At 41.8% G+C, this 26,133-nt stretch overlaps 1 pseudogene; it reads right to left on the reverse strand.

The window, feature by feature from the left end:
- Positions 1–1,754: 1,754 nt before the first annotated feature.
- LOC120292256 lies at positions 1,755–22,349 on the reverse strand (annotated as a pseudogene).
- Between the last annotated feature and the right edge of the window lie 3,784 nt (positions 22,350–26,133).

Consider the following 26,133-nt stretch of genomic DNA (forward strand, 5'->3'; position numbering starts at 1 on the left):
TCACTCCGGCTGCTACTCGTAATTGGCTAGATTGCTTAAAGCTTGCATTTTCTTTGTTGTGCTGCCACATGGAACTAGTCCATGACAGATGAAGAGCATCATATTAACGCCGGGATTTGATATTTTTAGAAAACTTACAAAATGTTATTGCAGCCAATCGAAATTAGCTGACCATATTTTTCATACAACATGACAGTTGACTTGAAAGCGGCGATAATCACTAGTCAAACCAATGATGCAGTGAACCAGTCAAACCAGGTCCAACCTTAAGCCCATGAAATGGGTTGGAATTTCATGGCCTGGAATTCGAAAACCTTTTGGGATTGAAATTTTCAAACACCTCTTCATGATTAATAAACGACTCATCATGATCAAGACACGAAAACATCTTTGTCTCAAAATGGCGAGTTTCCTCTTGGAGTGGTGCTTGCAATTTCAAAGAGCAAAGGAATTATTTTAAGGGTGCATTTGTTTCATTAGAAAAGTCAAAATAAGAAATAACCCCTTGCATCGCTTATGAAAATGAATAAATACAAAATATTTTCATCACTCATCAAAATAATTAGAAAAAAATTGTTGTTGATAACGAAAATATTTTCTTTTGATTAACTTCTGATATGACCAATCATTTTTCGAGAATTATTTTTAAAATCTTAATTTTTTTTTCATGGAATTTCAAACAAGAGTGCAAGTTCCAAAGGTATTTTCCTTTGTGCTATTTTTACAAGGCATCGTTTGTGATAAGCTACTTTGCAATTTCCGCTTGTTTTCTGGGCTACTAAGAGGATTAAGTTACTTCGGCCCTAAAAAATGGCTTATGTTTCGAGAAACAAGACACGGAACACCATCGGCCATGGCTCATGAATGCAATGAATAACTTCGCTGAAGCTGCTCTCAATTGTCATCAACAATCTTGCAGTGGCTGCAAAGCCCTTTGGGACAAAGCTCACATGTATTCAAGCTTTGCATGAAGAGCTCAGGGGCATCCATGGCCGCAGCCATGGGAACCGATCTGGTCCAGAAGTTGGGGGCATCCAGTAACCATCACTAGGCTCATACACGAGGTTTGCGGCAGTAACCACTTCTGACTCTTTCAAGGGAGGGTCCTAGGCAATGATATGAGGAAGATGATTCTATAATTCAACGTGTTTCAGTATTTTTTAGTTGTTCATCTCTTAAAACTCTGTTTTACTTTCCAATATGTTTAGGCCAACATCATTTAGTTCTTAATTTGTTAATTTAAAAAAAAAATTCAGTTTTTCATCCCTTAAAACTCTGTTTTACTACTTCCAATATGTTTAGGCCAACATCATTTAGTTCTTAATTTGTTAATTTTTAAAATTTTAAGAATTACTTATAGCACCACGTCAGTATACCGCTTAAGCACCATTGACTATGTCATCCACCACAAAGAATAATTTTACTTGGAAACGATGATGATGGTCGATTTCGTCCCTCAAATAAAACTTATGTGATTTTTTCGGGACATCTAGTGAAGTCACTTTTATCCCCCAAGGAAAAAAATAAAATCTTCCTCGGAGTTTTGCCTAACATTTTAAATCAAAATAAGAAACCTTATCTACTTAAGAGAGATGGATGAATATTATAGACAATTATAAATTTTCTTTTAAGTATTACCAAAGGAGATGGTAGAAATCCGACTTCCTAGCCTTTAACAATCTCGGGAAGAAAAATATCGATCATCACTTTTCAACCGTTCAATGAAAAATATGGATAAGGTGAACAGTGAAAGATTAATATGAAACCAAAGGATTCTCAATTGAATTATACTATTGCATGATATACAATAGCTCATCACAAGCATCGTTTGCTAAGGATATCCAAGCTCTCTATTTTCATAGAGAAAACAATAGCAAACTCTATCGACTATTAACTACAAACAAGTGACAGGAGGATGATGAGTGAATTTGTCACCTTTCCTCAGCCTATAAAGCAAAAAACCACAGCTCCTATACGGAACCCTCAGCTGTTGCCGAAAGCTGCCGAGAGACTCTAGCCACTAATCCAATAGGAAATCTAACGTGCTGGTCAGAATAACTCTTCTTCACAGTAGGGACTCAATCGTCGGACATTTCTTCTTTCTCCTGCCTCTGGGCTTGGATCGAATTGCTCATCTAACTCCTCAAAATCATCCTAAACCCAAGGAGCCAAATTTTTTAGGCATGAGGATCATCCAACTCATGTAGTAAAAAGCTGGATTTCAAAAGAGCAGTGAAATTGAATTTCAATATTTGAGAGAATGAGAGAATAGGGCTCACTGGAGTGTAAACATGGCAACCACTTTTCTCATGATGGTCTCTCACGTGCTTACACGCGAACTTCTTGCCACAATCCTTATAGCTGCATACAAATGGCCTCACCTCAAGATGAACAGCCTTCACATGGTGACGTAAATTAGATTTCTGTCAACATGAAAAAACATCAGCAAAGGCACACTCAGCAGCTACACGATAAAAGAACTCAAACTTCAAAGTTTCGAAACAATTATATTCCATGCCAACTAGAATCTACTTTATAGGTGACTACATCTTACTGTTGAAAAAATGCGGAGACAACCCTCAACATCACATCTGAATGCTTCTAAATCAGTCGAATTTTTCTTTTCATGCGTGCGGAGATGTCGTCAGATATTCTTGCTCGACTGCTTAGTCCCACATATGTCGCAATTGATTAATTGGTGAGCCAACCGCTCGTGCTCCTTCAGATAGTCAACATTGCTAAAATATTTCACGCACTCACAACAGAAAGCCTCCACAATCTCTAGTTTGACTGCAGTAGTTGAAATGCCATTATTATTAAATAGCACATTAAACAGCTCGTAGAATCATTTGGCTTCACCAACACACCTTCATAATTAAGTGACTTACCCTGAGAATCCTCATGCTTTCACAACTTCCATGCAAACTTGAAAACCTTTCCACACCCAACCTCCAGAAAAAACATGCTACTTCAGACTCTTACATTCACCAGGCGTTGATGCTAGCTCATCATTGTGAATTTCATTCACATGCTTCTTCATGTTCCCTTGATATGCAAATGACTTATTGCAACCATCAGCAGGACAGCTGAAAATCTTGCCTTTATGCTGAAGAAAGTGACGAGCCAAATGGTCTTTTCTCCTATAGCTGGCAGGGCAATCCTCTATAGAACACTTGAAAGGCCTCTGCAAATAAAATTTAGCATATTGACAGATAGATACAAAGCATACCAAATCTCTAGACATCAATAGAAAAAAAACAAATAATGCTTCAAACCTCAAAATAGAACATGCGTGAGCAAGGCTGACTTGATGGATCTTCTCAGGTGGTCCCCCAACCTGATACTAGTCCAATCAAGATACAAGATTGCAGCCTCTTGCATCTTGGAGTTCTTTTTGGTGGTATGCAATGTGTCACGCCATTATCATATCATAATCAGATGAGCCAACATACTTTATCCTGCAATGTCTTGGTTTCAGTACAGGTAAACTCGTAATAGACAAATGGAAAAGAACAAAACAGCTTCATTTTGCAATCAAAATCAAAAAAGTTTTATCATAGAATTCTATCTTTAACCACACTAAAAGATTGATGCTTTTTCGATGGTGCTTCCATTTTATGATGTTCCACAAGATTACAGCACTATCTTTATAGGTAATCACCATTCCACGGCCCGGGAAATCATGTACATCCCCAACGATAATATCTGAATTGCTGTTTCTGACACCTTAATTAGAAGTTAAAAATGTGAAAGGTTTGAAAGCAAACACCACAACCGAGCATTTTATATCAAAGCCATCTGTTCAACGAGACTGGTGCGACCTTAATGAGAACCTCCCCACTTTACAAACTGTACCTCACCGTCGACTACCTCCATCATAGGTCTAATCAAGTCGAAACTTGACTAAAACTTTCAAAGAACTTGCTTTCATGTTGCATTATGAATAACGAAACAGAGAGTTCAACATAACTCGAGCGAATGGCCCCGCATATGCTGCCTCAATTACCCGGGTTTCTTAAACGTGGCGCCGCATCCTTCGCAAGTATTAGCTTTCGCTCCTTCCTTCACCTCAACCCCTCGAGCCATTGCCCCTTCCATCTCGATAAAGACCAAAGAAACACGAAAACCACTTCACAACAGTGCCCATCGCAGCGGAAATTCAAACGGGAGCTAATTCCGCAAACGCAAAACCAGAAATCGCCGATCGAACTAGTCATATCGTAGCATCAGAACTCGCGGCCCAAAATGAACCGCGCTCCTTACGAAGCATCGAAAGGCGACGAAACGAGGAGAATTGACCTGGCGGTGCGATTGGATGTGAGAAGTGACCGGGGACTTCTAGGAGCTGCAGATCCCGTGGTGCTTGGATCGGTGTTGTTCTGGGCCTAACTTGACTGGGTTCAAAGCTATGATCAGTTTGGGCCCAAATTAGGCCCAGCCCGTTAAGCTTTCCATCGAACGAAATTAGATCTGCGAACAGGAAGCTGCTTACTTCGCCATTGTTGCGTACATAATTAGATACGAGCATGAAGATGTATAGGGAGTTACCGTGAGGTAACTAATCCGCATTGAAACCTAATAGACATTTCATCGAACAGATCGCAGTCAACCGATTGAGGAGCAGATTTTTGCGATTTCAAACTCGTATTTGTGACCTTACGCAAACGAAATGATGTGAAATTCAGAATCAAATACATGACTATAACATGAGCGATCCTAATTGGAGCAAAACGAGCTTTACATTGACTTCTCCTTCGCCAGAATCACAGCATTATGGAGAATCAGAGATTACCTTATCAATGGAGCCAGGCTAAGTTGCTCAGGTAAATTTAATAAGTTATAAGGCAAATTGATGTGGATATATTATTTTCGAAATATCCTGTCACAAAATTCGAATCTGAGCACCTCAGGTAAATTTCCGTAGTTCAAATATTTAACAGCGGTGCTGGCATTTCGAGCACAACGCTACTGTTAATGGTCCAAGCACATCAGTTAAGTGATCCTCATAGGATGTCTTGCGAACATGCGCAGGGATACAGCCTACTAGTCTCGGTGAAGTATTATCCTGGGACTTGATCAGGAGGTTGCAAGATTCTTCAATGATCTCGATATGGATGTCAGGTTCCATGGTTGCATGAGCAAATGGCACCCGCGATGGACGGGGATCAAGTGTGCGTACTTTGGCAGCCCTTGGTCCTCCATCTCGGCTGCCGCTGCTTTCATTCTCTTAGTTCCTACCGTCATTTTGGCCTTTTTTAGCCATTTACGTGAATTATCGTCCCAATGAGCCAACCTCAGCAACTCAGTTTCGGAAACATATTTAGATACATCTTATGAGACTAATGAAATTGGTGAAGTACTGGTTTCATTTCTTGATAGCGCTTTGGCTGCTACTCTTAATTTATTTTCTCGACCATGTGCCACCACATGAAACTAATCCAAGACATAATTTAAGGTACGATGAAGAGAACTGAACTAAATGCCTGCACCGCTGATGGAGATTAGCAGACTATATTTTTATACGACATGATTGTTGACTTGAAAGCAGCAGCAATCAGTAATCAGATCATTGATGAAGTCAACGGGTCACCCCTGCTCCAATTGCACATGCCAAACATGTGAAATCCGTGCACCTTGTTAGAGCTGGGAAGAGGGCACCCTTAGTCCGGTTTGGCAGAGCACATATTTGAAGAAATTTTTGTTAAAATATTAATATATTTTATTATGATTCCAATATTCCATTCTCAATAAATTCCCAATTGATTCCCTATATTAATTCCAATTATTGCCCTTTATTTACCCACGTGTATTAAGTGATATTTGTCCGTTATTACATTACCATAATGGTCTTGATGGGAGATACCGGTAACGTAACCAACGGAATAAAATCGCCAGTCGTCCGTTTCAAACCCTAACGATACGTAAAACACACCATCAAGTTTTTGTGAAGGGGATTGAGCAAGAGAACAGACGTGTGTTTTCTACATTGCAAATTTCTTGTGCTGTGTTGTGTGGATCCATCAAAGATCCGGAGGTTTCCCACTTCTAGATTTCATCAATGGCTGGAGGTAAGTTGATATTATGTTTCCGCTATTCGATCCCGGATTTGTATGAATTTACCTGCGGACAAATTCGGGATCTTCAAGTTTTGTTTATATGCACATCTAACAGTTGGTACGTAGCCTTTATTAGCAATCTCGCCTTGGTGAAGCCTTTTGGAATTTATTTTATTGAATTATATGTGGAAAAATTTCGGATTTGATATGGCTTGATCGGAATTGAGAATTCGACCAAATTCGGGCTACCCCATGAAATAATGGATCTGAATGATCACACCGCCATTAGGAAGAGAAATCTATAAATTTTTTCGACATATTACTGATCCTCGAAGAAATCGAGCGGTGAATTTTTGTGGTTAGGGTTTGATAGGGCAGACTTTTTTTTTGGCTTAATTCTGGTCCATATATGGTCGTTTTTGCCGGATCTTGAATCTATTCGTTCGTCCCGGCGTTTTCGAAAACCCATCATCCAATTTGGGTCGACATGGGCTGTGGGAGGAGACCTGACGGCGGAACAGAGGCGGTCGCGGCGGAAGAAGCGGCGGAAGAAAGCCCGAAAGAAGACTCCGGCGCGTGCGGCGCACGCGCCCGAGCGCAAGAGCCAGGCGCGCGTGCAACGCACGCGCCCGGGGGCCGCAGCGGGCGCGTGGAACGCACGCGCCCGAGAGGCTGCAGCGGGCGCGTGAACGCACGCGCCCGAGTGGCTGAAGCGGCGCGCGTGCACGCGCCCGAATGGGAAAGCACGCGTGAGTTGCACGCGCGCCCGTGGTTTCTCATTTTGCCCCTCCGCTTTAGGAAAATTGCGATTCTGTCCTTGCCCGCAAAATTCTCAATTTTGCCCCTCCGCCTTTATAAAAATTGCGATTCTGCTCTTGCCCGCGCAAAATTCCAATTTTGCCCTTTTTGGCGTGAAATTCTGTTTTACCCCTTAAAAGTAAAATTCCACTGGCCTTGCGTGCAAAATTTCAGTTTTACTCCCTTTGCACGTGATTTTACTGTTCTACCCTAAGGTGCAATTCTATGAAGAAAATTAAATGTTTAGTGATCCGTATATATTTAATTAATTAAGGATTAGCCACAGCATCTTTGATTATATTAAATTATATACATTAAGAGCCTTTGGATCACATATGGTTAAAGACAATAATTGTAATTATTCACATTAATATTATGAATTTTATCCCACAGGAATTTTCAATATATTAATGTGATTAATTAGGATGAAATATTATTTTATCTTTCTTAATTTACCCACAGGGATTAAGGAAGGAATATAATTTGATAGTTTCATCATGAAGTAATTATGAATCAATTTAAATTAGAAACTTAACCCACATGTAGTTTTTTGATGTTATATGATTCATATTTTAAAACATGTTTTACATTGGTAAAATATGATCTAAGTTTATTTGCCTCAAATATATTGATACATAAGTTTCCTTTGATTATAATGCAGTTTTACCACCTACGACACTTCTGGTATAATTGTTCCCGAGCTTACGGGAAATAACTTCAAAGAATGGAGAGAATTAGTTCTTCTCCAATTGGGGTGCATGGATCTTGATTATGCTCTTAGGTCGACGAACCACTTGAACCTACCGAGAGTAGTACTCATGTTGAGCATACTCATTATGCTCAATGGGAGCGGTCCAACCGTCTCAGGTGATGTACATAAAGACAAAACTCTCTCGCTAGCATTCGTGGTTCGGTCATTCAGCATAACAATGCCAAGGAATTGCTGAAGGCCATTGATGCACAATTTGAGTCTTCTCAGAGAAGGCGCATGCCATGACCCTAATTATGAAGTTCTCATCATTGAAGCTTACCAGTGTAAGAGGTGTGCGTGAGCACATCATGAAGATGAGGGACATTGCAGCCACCAAGAATCTTGAGGTTGGGATATCGTAATCCTTTCTTGTATACTATATCCTAAATACTCTCCCACAAGAGTATGCTCCCTTCAAGATCTCTTATAACACACATAACACTAAGTGGTCAATTAATGAACTCATGACCATGTGTGTTCAAGAGGAAGAGAGGCTACTTATGGAGAAAGGAGAAAGTGCTCATATGGCAACACGGGATAAGTATAAAGGGCAAGGCAAGCAAAAGGGGAAGGGTAAGATGTCTCTACCTCCCCAAGCTGGCATTAAGAAGGAATCCAAGTGCTTCTTCTGTAAAAAGAAGGGGCACATGAAGAAGGATTGCGCCAAATTTAAGGCGTGGCTCCAAAAGAAAGGTAACCAACTCACATGTGTATGTTATGAAACTAATATGGTTGATGTGAGTCACAACACTTGGTGGATTGATTCTGGTTCTACAATCCACATTTCGAATTCCTTGCAGTGGTTTTCTTAACCAGCGAATCCAAAGAAGTGAACAAGGCATCTATTCAGAAACAAGATGCGCTCGCGTGTGGAAGCTATTGGGACATGCAGATTAGTTCTCGTAGTGGTTTTGTTTTAATTTTGAAAAGACCTTTTATATTCCTAGTTTTTCTAGGAATTTAATTTCAGTTTCAAGACTTGTACCTTTGGGATACCTTTGAATTTTCAGATTTAATATTCAATTTATCGTATAAATCTGAAATTGTTGGGAGTGGTATTTTGTCCGACGGTCTCTTTCGAATTAATTTACAAGACAATATCGTTAATAATGCGATGCACGTTCATGATAATGCTGGGATAAAACGATGTGTTGTGAATGAGAATTCTCTATGTTGTGGCACCGGAGGTTGGGACATATCTCCATGGATAGAATTAAGAGACTAGTAAATGATGGAGTACTTAATACTCTAGATTTTACTGATTATGACACTTGTGTGGACTGTATAAAGGGAAAACAGACCAACAAGTCAAAGAAAGGTGCTAAGAGGAGTATAGAAATATTAGAAATCATACATACAGATATTTGTAGTCTAGATATGGACTCAAATGGTCAGAGATACTTCATTTCTTTCATAGACGATTATTCACGATTCATGTATCTCTACTTGCTTCGTAATAAGCACGAAGCATTAGATGCCTTCAAGGTATTTAAAACCGAAGTAGAGAAACAATGCGACAAGAAAATTAAGATCGTGAGATCGGATAGAGGTGGAGAATACTATGGTAGATACATCAAGATGGACAAGCACCGGTCCATTTGCGAAGTTTCTTGAAGAGCATGGGATTATTGCCCAATACACTATGCCCGGTTCACTGCACCAAAATGGTGTCGCAAAGAAGAAACCGAACATTATTGGACATGGTGCGGAGTATGCTTAGCAACTCCAAACTTCCTAAGTTTTTGTGGAATGAGGCTCTTAAAACAGCTATGTACATATTAAACCGAGTTCCAACCAAGGCTGTTCCAAGAACGCCTTTTGAATTATTCAAAGGTTGGAAACCGAGTTTGCGACATGTACGTGTTTGGGGATGCCCATCTGAGGTAAGAGTCTACAATCCACAGAAAGAAGTTAGATCCAAGGACTATAAGTGGGTATTTCTGTTGGATATGCCGAAAAGTCCAAAGGATACAGATTTTATTGTCCATCTCACACCACTAGGTTTGTGGAATCAAGAAATGCTAAATTTCTTGAAAATGATCCGATTAGTGGGAGCGATCAATTCAAGGACTTTGTCCACGAAGAAGGTCATTCGATACTCAACCTTCCACCTCGATACCGGATTGGTTGTTTCTTACAACATCCCTTTCAGCTCAACCGGTCTGAGCAACCAATCATTGAAGATCCACAACCAACATATTGATCCAAGACCAAACTGCTCAGCAATTACCAGATATCGTTGAACTTCCAAGAGAACAGCATACTCCTCAGAGAATGTTGATGCGGCATTAAGAAGGTCTACTAGAATGAAGAAATCAGCGATTCCTAATGACTACATTGTGTATCTACAAGAATCTCGACTATAATGTTGAGCTGAAAGTGATCCCCGAGTCGTTTTCACAAGCCATGAGTTGTGATAAATCTAATTTATGGTACAATGCCATGAAGGAAGAGATGAATTCTATGGCATCAAACGAAGTCTGGGATTTAGTTGAATTGCCTGATGGTGCAAAGGCCATTGGTTGTAAATGGGTCTTCAAAACTAAGAAGGATTCATCAGCAATATAGAGAGATATAAAGCTAGACTCGTTGCCAAGGGATTTACTCAAAGGGAGGGAATCGATTACACGGAGACGTTTTCTCCCGTATCCAAGAAAGATTCTCTTCGTACTATTTTGGCATTGGTTGCTCATTTTGATATGGAGTTACATCAAATGGATGTGAAAACGGCATTCCTCAATGGAAAATTAGAAGAAGTGGTTTACATGAAACAACCGAAGGATTCTTCTCTAATGCTGGTGAGCATTTGGTATGCAAGCTTAAGAGGTCTCTATATGGCTTGAAACAAGCATCCCGCCAATGGTACTTAAGATTCCATGAGATCATCTCTTCATTCGGTTTTAAAGAGAATATCATGGATCAATGTATATACCAGAAGGTCAAAGGGGAGCAAAATTTGTTTCCTTGTGCTATATGTAGATGATATTTTACTTGCAACCAATGACAAGGGGTTGTTATATGAAGTGAAACAATTTTCTCTCTAAGAGTTTTGATATGAAAGATATGGGTGAAGCATCTTATGTCATTGGCATTAAGATCCATAGAGATAGATCTCGAGGTATATTAGGACTATCTCAAGAAACCTATATCAATAAGGTCTTAGAGAGGTTTCGGATGAAAGATTGTTCACCAAGTATAGCACCCATAGTGAAGGGTGATAGGTTTAATTTAAACCAATGCCCGAAGAATGATTTTGAAAGGGAACAAATGAAGAACATCCCATATGCTTCTGCTGTTGGAAGCTTGATGTATGCTCAGGTTTGCACTCGACCTGACATAGCCTTTGCTGTGGGAATATTGGGAAGATACCAAAGTAATCCAGGTATGGACCACTGGAGAGCTGCAAAGAAGGTGATGAGGTATCTTCAAGGAACAAAGGGACACATGCTTATGTACGTACGGACGGACAACTTGGAGGTAGTTGCTTACTCGACTCAGACTTTGCTGGCTGCATTGATTCCCTGTAAATCAACATCGGGATATATTTTTATGTTCGCGGCGGAGCTCAGATCCCGGAGGAGTGCAAAACAAACCTTGGTTGCCACTTCCACTATGGAGGCAGAGTTCGTTTCCTGTTTTGAGGCCACCTCACATGGTGTGTGGTTGAAAGGTTTCATATCGTGGCTTAGAATTATGGATTCCATTGCTAGGCCATTAAGAATATTTTGCGACAATTCAGCTGCAGTTTTTATGGCTAAGAACCACGAAAGTGGTGGTCGAAGTAAGCACATCGACATCAAGTATTTAGTCATCAAGGAACGTGTTAAAGAGAAGAAAGTAGTCATAAAACATATAAGTACTGAATTGATGAAAACCGATCCTTTAACTGATGGCATGCCACCAAAGAGTTATAAGGATCATGTTTCTAGAATGGGCATTGGTCCAATTATGTAAATTTTTCTTTATATGGAAGAATTTATGAGACTTTTATTCATTTATAATGTTTTTTCAATACAGTTGTATACATTCAGTTATTATGAGAAAAATAATTACGTTTGACCTGGAGTAAACATAAGGTTTATTCATTAAGTTATTTGATCACATATGGACTGATGAAATACATTGTGATACACGGAAGACAATACTCGCTCTAAGAGGACTCATCGCCGTGATTCATGTGTTTTATTTCAGTATGAAGTTTTGTGGGTTTGGGTTAATAACTCATTTGAATGAATATTGGGATCAAGTGGGAGAATGTTAAAATATTAATATATTTTATTATGATTCCAATATTCCATTCTCAATAAATTCCCAATTGATTCCCTATATTAATTCCAATTATTGCCCTTAATTACCCACGTGTATTAAGTGATATTTGTCCGTTATTACATTACCATAATGGTCTTGATGGGAGATACCTAACGTAAATTAACGGAATAAAATCGTCAGGTCGTCTGATTCAAACCTTTACGATATAGAAAAACACACCATCAGGTTTTGTGAAGGGGATTGAGCAGAGAACAGACGTGTGTTTTCTACATTGCAAATTTCTTGTGCTGTGTTTGTGTGGATCCATCAAAGATCCGGAGGTTTCCACTTCTAGATTTCATCAATGGCTGGAGGTAAGTTGATATTATGTTTCCGCTATTCGATCCCGGATTTGTATGAATTTACTTGTTATGGACAAATTCGGGATCTTCAAGTTTTGTTTATATGCAATATCTAACAATTTTATGTCGTACAAGCTTGAAAAATTTCTTTATTGAAGGGATTTACTAGCACTAGACGTACGGGTCTTGAATACCTTGAGTCCAATCATCTTCTACCAGATGCACATCCTCAGTTCTGCTTCGTAGACCTTCGACAGTTTATGATGGACAATCATGGAGACAAAAAACTATGATCTTACTCCAATCAAGCCTAACGACCAAAGTTCAGTGAACATGATAACATCGCGAAAGTCTGAACAGCAAGTCATCCCAAAACTGATAATACGCATGCCTCCATGGCTGGATAAACATTAGGGGTCCGCAAAAGACCCAGAAGCCAATAACAAATCCGAGTGGCATGCTCATGTAAAACGACTTCATGTCAATCCAGCCGTTGCCCTTGCGATGTTTGGACCTTTTAGTAGGAACAGCAGTTATTGGGCAACTTTTGTCAAGTGGAAACCCACATAGTCCTTCGTTACCTTCAAACGAACCTTCTGAAAATGTGAGAAACTGTTTCCTTGCTGGGATCATACCAGCAAGTTGATTATAGGAGAGGTTCAGGAATGAAAGGAAGTTCAGATCTGAAAGCTGCATCGGAATTGTCCCATTGAGGTAGTTATGTGACAAGTCTAGGGACTCAAGCTGCTGTATTTTTCCTAATGAGGGGGGGATAGGACCTGAAAACACATTTTGCGACAGGTTGAGAAAATAGAGTGCTTGAAGATCTCCCAACGCTTCTGGTATTGGACCCTCCAATCTATTGCTCGAGAAGTCGATTGAGGTGAAAACAGTCAGGATCTTCTCTAGTTGAAGCTGCAGACCTTTGAAAGTAACACTAACAGTGTCCTGATAATAGAGATTGCTCAACCCAAGAAACGGATATTGAAGATGGTCAAAGTGCGAATTAACCTTCATGACCTCCCAAGACATCAGGAAATCTTCAGGAAGCATACCACTGAAATTGTTGAAAGCTAGGTCAACAATTTGAAGCATCTTCCATGTGCCATTATTGACTGGACAACCAATTTGCCCGTGGAATTTGTTGGAATGTAGAACAAGGACTCTCAGAGTAGGTATGTTCTTCAACTGGCATGGGAATACATCCTTAATCCGATTGTTTCCAATGTCTAGCACCTCTAACATGGAGCATTTTGCCAAGGAAATTGGGAGCTTTCCTGTCAAGAGATTACCATTAACATCCAAAGTCCTCAAGAGGCAAGTGCCTGGGAATGTATGCGGAATTCTTCCCGTCAGGTTGTTATTCCTCAAGTTCAACACCTTGAGATTCTTCAACATTAAGCACTGAGGGATGGTTCCCATCAAATGGTTGTTTGAAAGGTCAAGTACCTCAAGATTCCAGGCTTCGCAAATTGATTCCGGGACAGGGCCATGGAAATGATTGTTTGAAAGAGAGAAGAAAATTGTGGAACGCAGACGTTTACCCATATCGTTTTCAAGAACTGAACTGAAATTGTTACTCGAGAAATCCAGGTAGACAATTCTCCGTGGCAAAGGTAACGTTTTCCCTGGAGATTGTTTTTGTGGAGGTCAATAACAGACAGACTAAAAGTGAGATTTGGTAAAGGTTCTCCCAATTTATCGAAGAAATTGATAGAAAGATTGACATAAGAAAGAAATTTACTCTCCCATATCCAATTTGGTATCACTCCTTGAATTTGATTGTCAGAGAGGTCTAGATATCTTAGCATGGGTAGATTTTCCAAGAATTCAGGTAACGAACTCAGCTGACAGGAAGCCAACTTTAAAGTGGATAGAGCATGGAAAACTAACGCAGCAGAAGTGGAAGCAGTAGCATTAATTGACAAACGATTGTGGGAAAGATTGAGATATGTGAGGTTCTTGAGCCGCTGAAAAGCATCAATGTGCAATGAGCCACTGAAATTATTAGAAGAAAGTGAGAGGTAGCTAAGCCCTCGAAGTTCAAAAACATACGCTGGTATGGATCCCTCTAAATTATTGCTGCTCAAATCAAGCAAGGTTAGTTGATAGCAAGTGACGTTTAGAGACCCACTCAGCTCACCAGAAAACTGATTGTTGGATAAATTTATGATCTTGACCGAAGGAAGTATAAAGAGAGACGGGGAATGCTGCCCTCCAGTGAGTTGTACCGCAGATCTAGATTTACTAGGCTTAGAAGTTCTTCCCATCGAGTGGACTTAATCTCTCCTGTTAGAGCATTGCGGAATAGCATAATCTGTCTCAGATTCTTGGACATACTGAGTGAAGGAACTGAACCAGTAAGATTATTTAAAGACAAATCCAAATAAACCAGCTTTGACAGATTCTCCATTGAGCTAGGGATCAATCCACTCAATCTGCAATTAAACAATTCTAATCTCAACAACTTTCTTACATTACCGATTGAATTTGGAAGGCTCGCTGAAATATTCGTGTCACTCAGGATTAGAGTCTCTAGAGAACTGTCCTCTGGAAAATCGGGCAAAGAAACCTGAAGAAGTTGGTTCAATGATAGGTCAAGGATCCGAAGTGTCTGCAGCTGAAAGATTTTACGAGGAAACTCTCCATACAACCCACAATAACACATATGCAGAGAGGTTAGATTGGGGAATCTGGTGAGGAACTCGGGAACTGTGGTTGACAGGTTGTTGCCATTGAGTTGAATGAATGACAAATGATGAAGATTCACGAGAGAAGAGTCAAAAGGACCAGAGAGAAAGCAGTAAGACATGCTCAGCACCTCAAGTTTTTGCACTGAAGAGGACAATGCATCGCACCACTCATTCCCCTCGGAAGACAGGTCTACACCATCAAGATGTAACTGTATTAGCTCCGTCAGGTTTCCAATCAAGGTCTTCAAATTGGGATTCTTGAGCTTTAGTGGATCAAGTCCAGAAAAAGGAAGAAGAGAAAGATCAAGAATACTTAACTTCCTCAAGCGTGCCAACTCTATTGGAATCTGCCCTGAGAATCCAGCATTGGACAAGTTCAGATAAACCAGGCCATGGAGATTTGAGAAGCCAGGCGGAATTGCAGAGGATTTGAAGTTGTTGAAAGCCAAGTTTAGCGTTTGAAGATGCTTTAGTCTAAAGAGACTCAACGAACTGTTAATATTGCAAGAGATTGATTCGAAGCTCAAGTCTAGACCGATGACCTTTCCATCCTTGTCGCACATCACACCATTCCAGGGGCGAGTGTTCTGATTCCACGTGACCAGCTTGGAAGACCGGGATGCATTGAAGATGAGGCTATTTTTCAACTCCACCAGCAAAAATTCTTGATCGCCGAGACATGGACTAGAAGCCAATACCAAATAAATTCCGAAGAAACTGGTGCATATGAATGGCAAGAGAAGGCACAACAACTGCGAGGTTCTCATTGAGTGCAAACTTGGATGCAATTTTACAGAGTTTGTGAGTGAACAAGGAGGTGTTTTGTTCTTATTGGAAGGCAGATGAACACGAACCTGCTTGTATGGGATTTTAATGGAGCTGTGTTTGGCTTAATTCTTCTCACATCAGATCATTGACTTTTTAGTCCCTGTGCCCCACTATCTAAAGATTACTTGACTTATGACTGCAAATTCACCAAACCACTTGATTGAGCCAGTGGCGGCCTGCGGTGGTTCTTGACTGTTGATGAAGAAAAGCCAAGAGAACTGAAAAACAAGAGCATATCTTTCCCCTGGACATCATTCCCCACTTTCTACGGTACAAGTTCCCTTAATCAGGACCCAATTTTCTATTTAATGTTCACTATTGGGAAAATAAGGAAATCAAAGATGGAGCTCTCAGACTCGGTTTTCCTGTTACATTTGGACTGATCTTCGCAAATTAAGGAAAATGAAGACATCAATCCAAGGAGATCACCAGTAAAGCAAAGGTGATCCGCGTTTCTTGGTAATTGCGTTTGCATTGTCACACATGTCTGATTTTTCTCCTTCAAACAAAGGTCAAGCCCTTATTGCGCTTATCAAATTTATGATTGATCGTCGAACTGTTTCTCTAATTATCCTGTCTCATGATTCAGAGCTACGTTTCGGCTTTTGAAATATATAAGCAATATGTTGGGATTTCGAGCAGCGGTGCATTGCTACTGTTACCATTCTGAGCTCGTCTCCACCGACGCGATCCTCATGAGGTTGCGATATTCTTCAATGATCTCCTTAAGGATGTCAAGTTCGATATTGGCTCCAGATACATGACCGAGTAATTTAGGCGAGTGGCCATATGCCACTGCTACAATTGGCACATGAAATGGAAGGAATCGGGCGCGAGTACTTGGCAACCCTTGGTCCAGCTGCTACTACTAGTTACGTTCTCTTTGTTCTTACCGTCATTAAAGCCTTCTTTGCTGCTTATATATTTTATCATTCCAAGAATTAACCAACCTCAACAACTCAATTTCAAAGACATAATTAGAAAAATCTTCTTAGACCAATAAATTTGTAACATGCTCAGTTTCATTTCACTTCGGCCGCTACTCGTAATTGGCTAGATTGCTTAAAACTTGCATTTTCTTTGCTGTGCTGCCACATGGAACTAATCCATGACAGACGAAGAGCATCATATTAACGGTGGGATTTGATATTTTTAGAAACCTTACGAAATGTTATTGTAGCCAATCGAAATTAGCAGACCATATTTTTTATACAAAATGACAGTTGACTTGAAAGTGACAGTAAATCACTAGTCAAACCAATGTGCAGTGAACCAGTCAAACTAGGTCCAACCTTAAGCCCATGAAATAGGCTGGAATTCGAAAACCTTTCGAGATTGAAATTTTCAAACCCAAAATTTCCATGCACCTTCCGAGAATAAGAGCTGGGAAGATAACACCTTTGGTCCAATTTGGTGGGCACATGTGTGAAGAATCTTTATTTTGTCTGAAGTTGAAGAACTTTTCTGATTGAAGGACTTTCCGACAATAGACAACAACAATGAGGAAAAACAATTGAACTTATTCCAATAAAGCATGACGACCAACTACGTGCAATAGCTTTCAGTTGACTTGACTAGAGAATGCAAAATTGTCGTTTAAGTGAGGTCCCTGATTCGGTGATTTATAAAATTCCATTCACGAATAGAACAAGCAAATGTGTAAAGAATTTTTATTTTATCAAAATGTAAAGAATGTTTCTAATTGACGGACTTTCCGACAGTAGGCAATTATGGAAAGGAAAAACAATTGAACTCACTCCAATAAAATATATTGACCAAACTTCACACAATAGCTAGAAAATGCTAAATTGTCGTTTAAGTGAGCTCCTTGATTCACCAATTTACAAAATGCAGTCAACCAGATCCAACTTCAAGCCCGTGAACTGAGCAGGAATTTGAAAACCTTTCGGAATTGAAATTTTCAAACCAAAAATTTCCATGCACCTTCTTAGAAAAAGCTGGGAAGGCCTTTGGTCTAGTTTGGCGGCCAATACACGGCGGCTACACACATTCTTAGAAAATTATGGAGAGGAAAAACATTGAACTTACTAACTACAATCAAGCATAACGACTAGTTGTTTTCAATTGACTTGACTAGGAATGCAAAATTGTCCTTTCAGCACAACTCCTCAATCCGGTGATTTATAAAATTCTGTTGACAAATAAAACAGAAATTTTTCCGTGGACTGTAATTATGTAATGTTGATAATAAATTCAAAATACTGATGGTAAGTAAAAAGCTATCAATAATTTATTGATTAGCTCATTTGTAATTGGCGATGGAATGACAATTTTACCATCGATAGACTCAATATTATATTTCCACTTCTTTCTTTTTTAGATTTTACAGATGAACACATAAGTATATGTTGCCAATGAAATAACAATTTTATTGTCCACAAATCTAATAGTTGATTGATGCTAACTTTTGTATTTTACAAGTGGGTGCATAATTGTTAAGTCACCAATTAAATAACAATTTTACAATCCACAAACTCAATATTAGACAACCATTTACCGTGATGAGATTTAGTTTAAGTGGTAAATATATAACTAGAACATTGACAATTATAATTCACTACTATTGTTGCAAAATCATCAATATACACCATCATTGAAATTTCAGGAATGGTATTACAAATTTACTATTGAAAGGAAAATTATTCTATTTGGGCGAGACGTAAGGTTAAACACTTGTTTCTGATTATAAATGACTCATCATTGTCAGGAAACAAGAAAACAGCCACCCTTCCCTTGTCTCGATGTAGCAAGTATCCTCTTGGAGGGGTAGTCGCAAGCTCGAAAAGCAAATGAATGATTTTAAAGTTGCATTTGTTCCACAAAAAACACAAAATTTAGAATACATTTTTTCGAGAAATAATCTTTTGTGTTGCTTACAAAAATAAATGAATAAAATATATTTCCATCACAAACGAAAATAGTTAGGCATAGCTTGTTATCGATCATAAAAACATTTTCTATTGATTAACTTTTCTAATTGATATAACCAATAATTTTTTCAAAAAAATACATTTCACATCTTGAATTTATCTTAAAACAAATGCATCTTGAATTTCAAAGAATATGACAGGCTTCGACGCCATTTTCCTTGTGTGCTACTTTACAGGGCATTGTTTGTGATAATCACGTTGCAATTTTCTCGTTTTCTGGGCTACGAAGAGGGAAAATTTTTTGGACACCATCGCAACGCTCATGAGCGCAGTTGAAAACTTGGCTGAAACTGCTTTTAATCGTCACCAGCCCATCCCCCTCGTTGCACACACACACTCTCTCAGTCGAGGTATTGCTCGCGGCCGTGAGAACTCCCGTGGCACGAGCCTGAAGCTCAGGGTGGCTGCGCTGCCCTCTGGGATAGAGCTCACATCCATTGAAGCTCTGCCCGAATAGCTCATGGGCATCCATGGCTGCAGCCATAGGACCCAATCTGGTCCACTGGTTGGGGTCGCCCAACCTCGATCTGGACCAGATTCCAGGCAATAACCATCGCTGGGCTCATACTTGGGGTTTGGGTGACACTCACGAACGACTCTTCAAGAGACGATCTTAGGCAATGATACGAGGAAGATGATTCTATAATTCAACCATTTTCAATAACTCCAATTTACTTTCCAACATAATTTGGCCAAAAACATTTTAGTTTTAATTTGTTATTTTTTTATTAATTTTAAGAACAAATTAAAGCGCGAGCATCATCCGCTATGAAAAAAGATAATGATGGTCACTTTCGTCCCTCGAGTAACTCCGTCATATTTTTGGGACATTTGGTGAGGTCATTTTTATCTCCTGGAAATGCGTACATTATCTTTCTTGGGATTTAGCTTGACATTTAAATTAGAAGTAAGAAATTTTATGTGCTTAAGTGAAATTATTTTTATAAACAATTATTACTTCATATAAAAGTTACCAGACGGGAGAGTACAAATCCGACTTCCAAGCCTTCAACAATCTCGGGGAAGGAAAATATCGGCCAAGACTTTTTAACTGTTCAACAATAGAAATTGATCAAGTGAACAGTGACAGATTAGTATGAGACCAATGGTTCGGTTGAATTTTACTATTATATTGCATGATTTACAACTGACAATAGCCCATCACAAGCATCTTTTGCTAAGGATTATCAACTCGCTCTCTTATGTCCATACACAAAACAATAGCAAGCTCTATCTACTAACTACAAACAGGTGATAGGAGGATGATGAGTGAATTTGTCACCTTTGCTCAGCCTATAAAGCCAAAAACCATAGCTCTTATACATAACCCTCAGCTGCTGCCAAGTGCTGCCGAGAGACTCTAGCCACTAATCCAAAAGGAAATCTAGCTCGTTGGGTAGAGTAACTCTTTTTCGCAGTAGGGACTCGATCATCGGGCATTTCCTCTTTCTTCCGCCTTTGGGCCTAGATTGAAATTGCTCATCTAACTCCTCAAAATCACCCTGAACCCAAGAAGCCAAATTGCTAGGAATGAGAATCATCCAACTCTCATGTGGTAAAAAGCTGGATTTCAACAGCAGTAAAATTGAATTTCAATATTTGAGAGAACGAGAGAATGGGGCTCACTGAAGTGTAAACATGGCAACCAGTTTTCTCATGATGGTCTCTCACGTGCTTATATGCAAACTTCTTGCCACAATCCTTATGGCCGCAAACAAATGGCCTCACCCCAAGTTGAACAGCCTTCACATGCTAACCTAAATTTGATTTCTGTCAACAAGAAAATAATCAGCTAATGTACACTTAGCAGGCACGCGATAAATGAGCTCATGCTTCAAAGTTCCAAAAGATTATAAATCCATAACCAGCCAGAATCTACTTAGTAGGTGACGGCATCTTACTGTTGAAAAAATGCGGAGACAACCCTCAACTTCACATCTGAATGCTTCTGAATTAGCCGAATTTTTCTTCTCATGCGTGAGGAGATGCCGTTGGATATTCTTCCTCAACTGCTTAGTCCCACATATGTTGCAATTGACTAATTGGTGAGCCGACCGCATGTGGTCCTTCAGATAATCAACATTGCTGAAGTATTTCATGCACTCACAACAGAAAGCCTCCACAGTCTCTAGTTTGACTGCAGCAGTTGAAATCACATTATTATCGACTAGCATGTTAAACAGTTCATAGATATCATTCGGCTTCACCAAGACACCTTCATAATTAAGTGACTCACCATGAGAATCCTCATGCTTTCGCAACTTCGTTGCAAACTTGAAAACCTTTCCACACCCAACCTCCGAACAAACATGCTGCTTCAGACTCTTACATTCACTAGACGTTGATGGTTCCTCATCATTGTGAATTCCATTCAAGTGCCTCTTCATGTTCCCTTGATATGCAAATGACTTATCGCAACCATCAACAGGACAGCTGAAAATCTCGCCTTTATGCTGAAGAAAGTGACGAGCCAAATGGTCTTTTCTCCTATAGCTGGCAGAGCAATGCTCTATAGAACACTTGAAAGGCGTCTGCAAATGAATTTAGCATATTGACAAATAGATACAAAGCATACCAAATCTCTAGACATCAATAGGAAAAGAAAAAAAAGGAGAATGATGCTTCCAATCAAGATACAAGATTGAAGCCTCTTGCATTTTGGAGTTCTTTTCAACGGGATCCAATGCTTCACGCCATTATCATATCATAATCAGATGAGCCAACATACTTTATCCTGCAAGGTCTTGATTTCAGTATAGGCAAACTCGCAGTAGACAAATGGAAAGGAACAAAACAGCTTCATTTTTCAATCAAAATCAAAACTTTTTTTATCATAGAAACCTATCTGTGAAACTAGACCACACTAAAAGATTGATGCTTTTTCAATGGTGCTTCCATTTTATAATGTTCCACAAGACTAAAGCACTTTATCTATAAGTAATCACCATTCCACAGCCCAGAAAATCAGGTACATCCCCAACGATAATATCCGAATTGCTGTTTCTGACGCCTCATTAGAAGTTACAAATGTGAAAATTTTGATAGCGAAGACCACAACCGAGCATTGTGCATCAAAACCATCTGCTCAACAAGACCGGTGCGACCGTGATCAGAACCTGTCCACTTTACAAATTGTACCTCACAGTCGACCACCTCCACGACAGGTGTAATCTAATCGAAACTTGACTAAAATTTTCAAAGAACTTGCTTTTCATGTTGCAGCATCAATAACAAAACAGAGAACTCAACATACCTCGAGCGAATGGCCCTGCATATGCTGCCTCAAGTACGTGGGTTTCTTAAAAGTGGCGCCGCATTCTTCGCTGGTATTATTAGCCTTCGCTCCCTCTTTCCCCTCGACCCCTTGAGCCATTGCCGCTTCCAACTCATCCTGATAAAGACCGAAGCAACACGAAAACCACTTCACATCGGTTCCCCATATTCCCATCGCGGCGTACATTCAAACGCGAGCATATTCCACAAACGCAAAACCGGCAATTGCCGATTGAACTAGTCAAATCGTAGCGCCAGAACTCGCGGCCCAAAACGAACCGAGCTTCTTGGGAAGCATCGGAAGGCAATGAAGGGAAGAGAACTCACCTCGTGGCGCGAGTGGATGTGAGAGGCGACGAGGGACTTCCTGGACCTGCAGATCCCGCAGTGCTCGCGGTTGTAAAAGCCACCAACTGGGATAGACGCTTGGATCGGTGTTGTTCTGGGCCTAACTTGATTGGGTTCAAAGCTATGATCAGTTTGGGCCCAAATTAGGCCCGGCCCGGTAAACTTTCCATCGAACGAAATTAGGTCCGCGAACAGGAAGTTGCTCACTCCGCGATTGTCGCGCACATTATTAAATACGAGCATGAAGATGTATACAGAGCAACCGTGAGGTTTCGTTGCAGAGATTGCTGAGGTAGATTTTCGTGAAGGACATGGAGGTTGACGACGGTTTGGAAGCACGAGGTACATTATTCTTGTTTTATTTCATTCACTGATATTTGTCCTTCTTGACCTTTTCCTCTTACAGATCAAGAACCACCAGATTATACTCAAACGCTACATGAGTTTCAAAGCTACGATTTGAGATCAAGACACCCAGACTCCAGGCTGCACATAGACAAACTTAGCCATCAACCGTTTGTATTCTTACACAAACAACTGATATCGGTCACAATCTCCAGCCTCTGCCTTTAACCGTTATAATCCACCGTGACTCATACACGGACTCGCAAGGAAACCAAGCGGGAGAGACTAAGGGTGTGCATGCAAACGTTTCTGTTTCTCTTGGTTTTACTCTTTTGTTCCCCGGAACAAAAAAAGAAAAACCCTGTTTGCTAACGCCACATTGTTTTTGTTCCCGAATAAAAACTTAGCCCTGGAATGGTTTGGGAAACGAAACAAGAAGCAAAAAAAGTTGCTTCTTGTTCCTGAACAATTGCTAGAAACAAGCTAATTTTCTTTTTAATTTTCTTTTTTTTTTTCTTTTCTTGCTGCGACCACCATGAACCGCACGGAGCCACCGCCGCCGCCGCCGCCGCCGCCCGCCCACCGGCGCCGCCGCCGCCGGCTGTCGCCCGCCACGGCCGCCGCGCCCCACCGTCGCCGCCGCCGCGCGGGCCGCTGCCGCCGCCGTCTGGACGCCTCGCCGCCGTCGCCGCCGCTGCCGGACGCCCGCCGCCCGCCGGGCCGACGCCCTCCGCGCCGCCCGCCCCGGTTGCCGGACGCCCGCTGCCGGCCGGGCGCCGGACGCCGCTGCCCGCCCGATCCTTCGACGCCGTCGCCGGACCGCGCCGCCCGCCGCGCGCCGCCCGCCGTCGCCGCCGCCTCCGTCCGCCGGTCGCCGTCGCCGGCCCGCGCCGCCCACTGCTGCGCACGACCGCCGGCCGCCGACCGCACGCCACCGCCAGCGCCGGAAGCCGCCGCCGCCCGTCGCCGCTCGGCCGGCCGCCGTCTCCGGGCCTCGGTCCGCCAGCCGCCGCCCGCCGTCGCCGCCACCTCCCGCCGCCCGGTCGCCGTCGCCCGGCTCGCCCGGCCACCGCTGCCGCACGACCGCCGGCCGCCGGCCGTCACCGCCGGCGCCGCCCAAGCCCATCGGCCGCCGACGACCGCCGGTCGCCGCCGCCGCGGCAGCGGCCTCTCCGCCTCGGTCGCCGCTGCCGCCCGCCCGTCGCCGCCCTCCTCCGCGCGCCGGTCGCTCGCCGGCCCGCCCGGCCACCCCGCCACGACCGACGACCGCCGCCGACCGTCACCGCCCGGGCGCCGAAAGCCCATCGGCCCCGATGACCGCCGGCGGCGGCCCGCGGTCGTCGGCGGCCGATGGGCTTCGGCGCCCGGCGGTGACGGCGGCGGCCGGCGGTCGTGCGGCAGCGGTGGGCTGGCGCGGGCCGGGCGACGGCGACCGGCGGCGGGAGGCGGCGGCATTCCGTCGGCAAGATTAAAAAAATGAAAAATACAAAAAGAAATTGTTGCGTTATCAAACGCATTTCTATTCTTTTCTATTCCCAGAGTAGAAATTTTGTGTCGTTATCAAACGGGTTCTTTTACTCAGAAATTGTTCCCCGGAGCGAAATAGAAAAGAACCATTTCTGAAAAAAAACTCTTCCCGGAATGTAAACGTTTGCATGCGCTACCTAACACGGTAGAAGCCTCGGTCAAGAATGTCACCAGAACTGAAGGTCGAGAACAATAACGCCAGATCATATACTCATCGCCCACAACCATTGGAAATCATCGGCGACGTAGCACAGAACGAAGAATTATAATGGTTAAGAAACGTATTCGGCCATTGTGAAAACATCAGAACTCATGCTTAAGTGACTTGAAAATCAATTAATATCACTTAATCTATGTCACCATACTTTCGGATTCCGAAAAGGACGAAACTAATCCGCATCGAAACCTAATAGACATTCCGTCGAACAGATTACAGTCAACCGATTGAGGAGCAGATTTTTGCGATTTCAAACTCGTATTCGTGACCTTAGGCAAACGAAATTAACATGTGAAGTTCAGAATCAAATACATGACTCTAACATGAGCGATCCTAATCGAAGCAAAACGAGCTTTACATTCGCTTCACCTTCGCCGGAATCACAGCATTATGGAGAATCGGAGATTACCTCATCAATGGAGCCAAGCTAAGTCGCTGTCGGCAGTCCGATCAGCTAAGGGAGCTCTCATGATCGTCATTGTCAGTTAAAATGAAGACCGGTAGAAGAGCTTCAAGCAAGTTTCGGCCACTTCAATCTTCACGGCCACGAAACAGTATTGAACAGGGGGCTTCCCGGGAGGCGGCCGTCCGGCGATGGCGACGTCGCCTGGGGTGGTGATGAGCTAGACGCGAGAAAGAAGTCTCTGGAAATAGATTCCCGAAGGAAATCCGAAATGGGCTCCGATTTGGCAATCGCGGAGTGAAAGTTTATGGGTCAAGCGACCCCACACGTTGGTTGAAGTCTTATGGGTCACATTCATGAGCAAATGGGTTTGGGCTTGAGTTGATGGGTTTGGATCAAGCTATCGGGCCAAATTTAAATTCAGAATCGTCCAGTGGAGCATTTGCCAAAATGTCTTGCCGACTAAAGATAACTTGCTTAGGTGAAGAATATTACCTGACCTAGGGTGCCCATCCTATCACCATGAAGTTGAGACGATCAAGCACCTCTTTCTACTTTGTCCCTAGACTAGTTTCGTTTAGACAAACCCTGCCATCCAAATCCATATTTCGAGTTATAACGTCTCACGAATAGAAGGTTGGTTGAGTAATTTTCTCGGACAACAAAACCACTCATCTCCCTTTGACACAATCGCGGCTACTCTCTTGTGCATTTTTCTTTTGTGCTACTTTTACAGGGCATTGTTTGTGATAAGCTACTTTGCAATTTCCTCTTGTTTTCTGGGCTACTAAGAAGATTAAGTTTCTGGACGACTTTGATGTTTCGTGAAACAAAATACAAAACACCATCAGCCACGCTCAGGAATGCAGTTGAATAACTTCACTGAAACCGCTCTCAATCGTCATGGACGATTTCGTGGAGGCTGCAAAGCCCTCTGGGACATAGCTCACGTGCATTCAAGCTCTGCATCAAGAGCTCGTGGGCGTCCACGGCCGCAGCCATGGGAACCGATATGGGGCGTCCAGTAACCATCGTTGGGCTCATGCATGAGGCTTGCGGCAGTAACCCATCTCTGACTCTTTCAAGGGACGATCCTAGGCAATGATCTGAAGAAGACGATTCTCTAATTCAACGTGTCTTAGTATTTTATTTTATTTTTCAGTCTTTTCGTCCCTTAAAAACTCTGGTTTCCTTCCAATATATTTTGGCCAACATCATTCAGTTCTTAATTTGTTAATTTTTTAAATTTTAATAATTAATAAAAGCACCACGTCAGTGCACCACTTGAGCACCATCAGCCATGTCAGCCGCCACAAAGAATAGTTTTACATGG

The sequence above is a fragment of the Eucalyptus grandis genome, chromosome 1 (genome assembly GCF_016545825.1).
Source record: "Eucalyptus grandis isolate ANBG69807.140 chromosome 1, ASM1654582v1, whole genome shotgun sequence".
In the NCBI taxonomy this organism is placed as follows: Eukaryota; Viridiplantae; Streptophyta; class Magnoliopsida; order Myrtales; family Myrtaceae; genus Eucalyptus; species Eucalyptus grandis.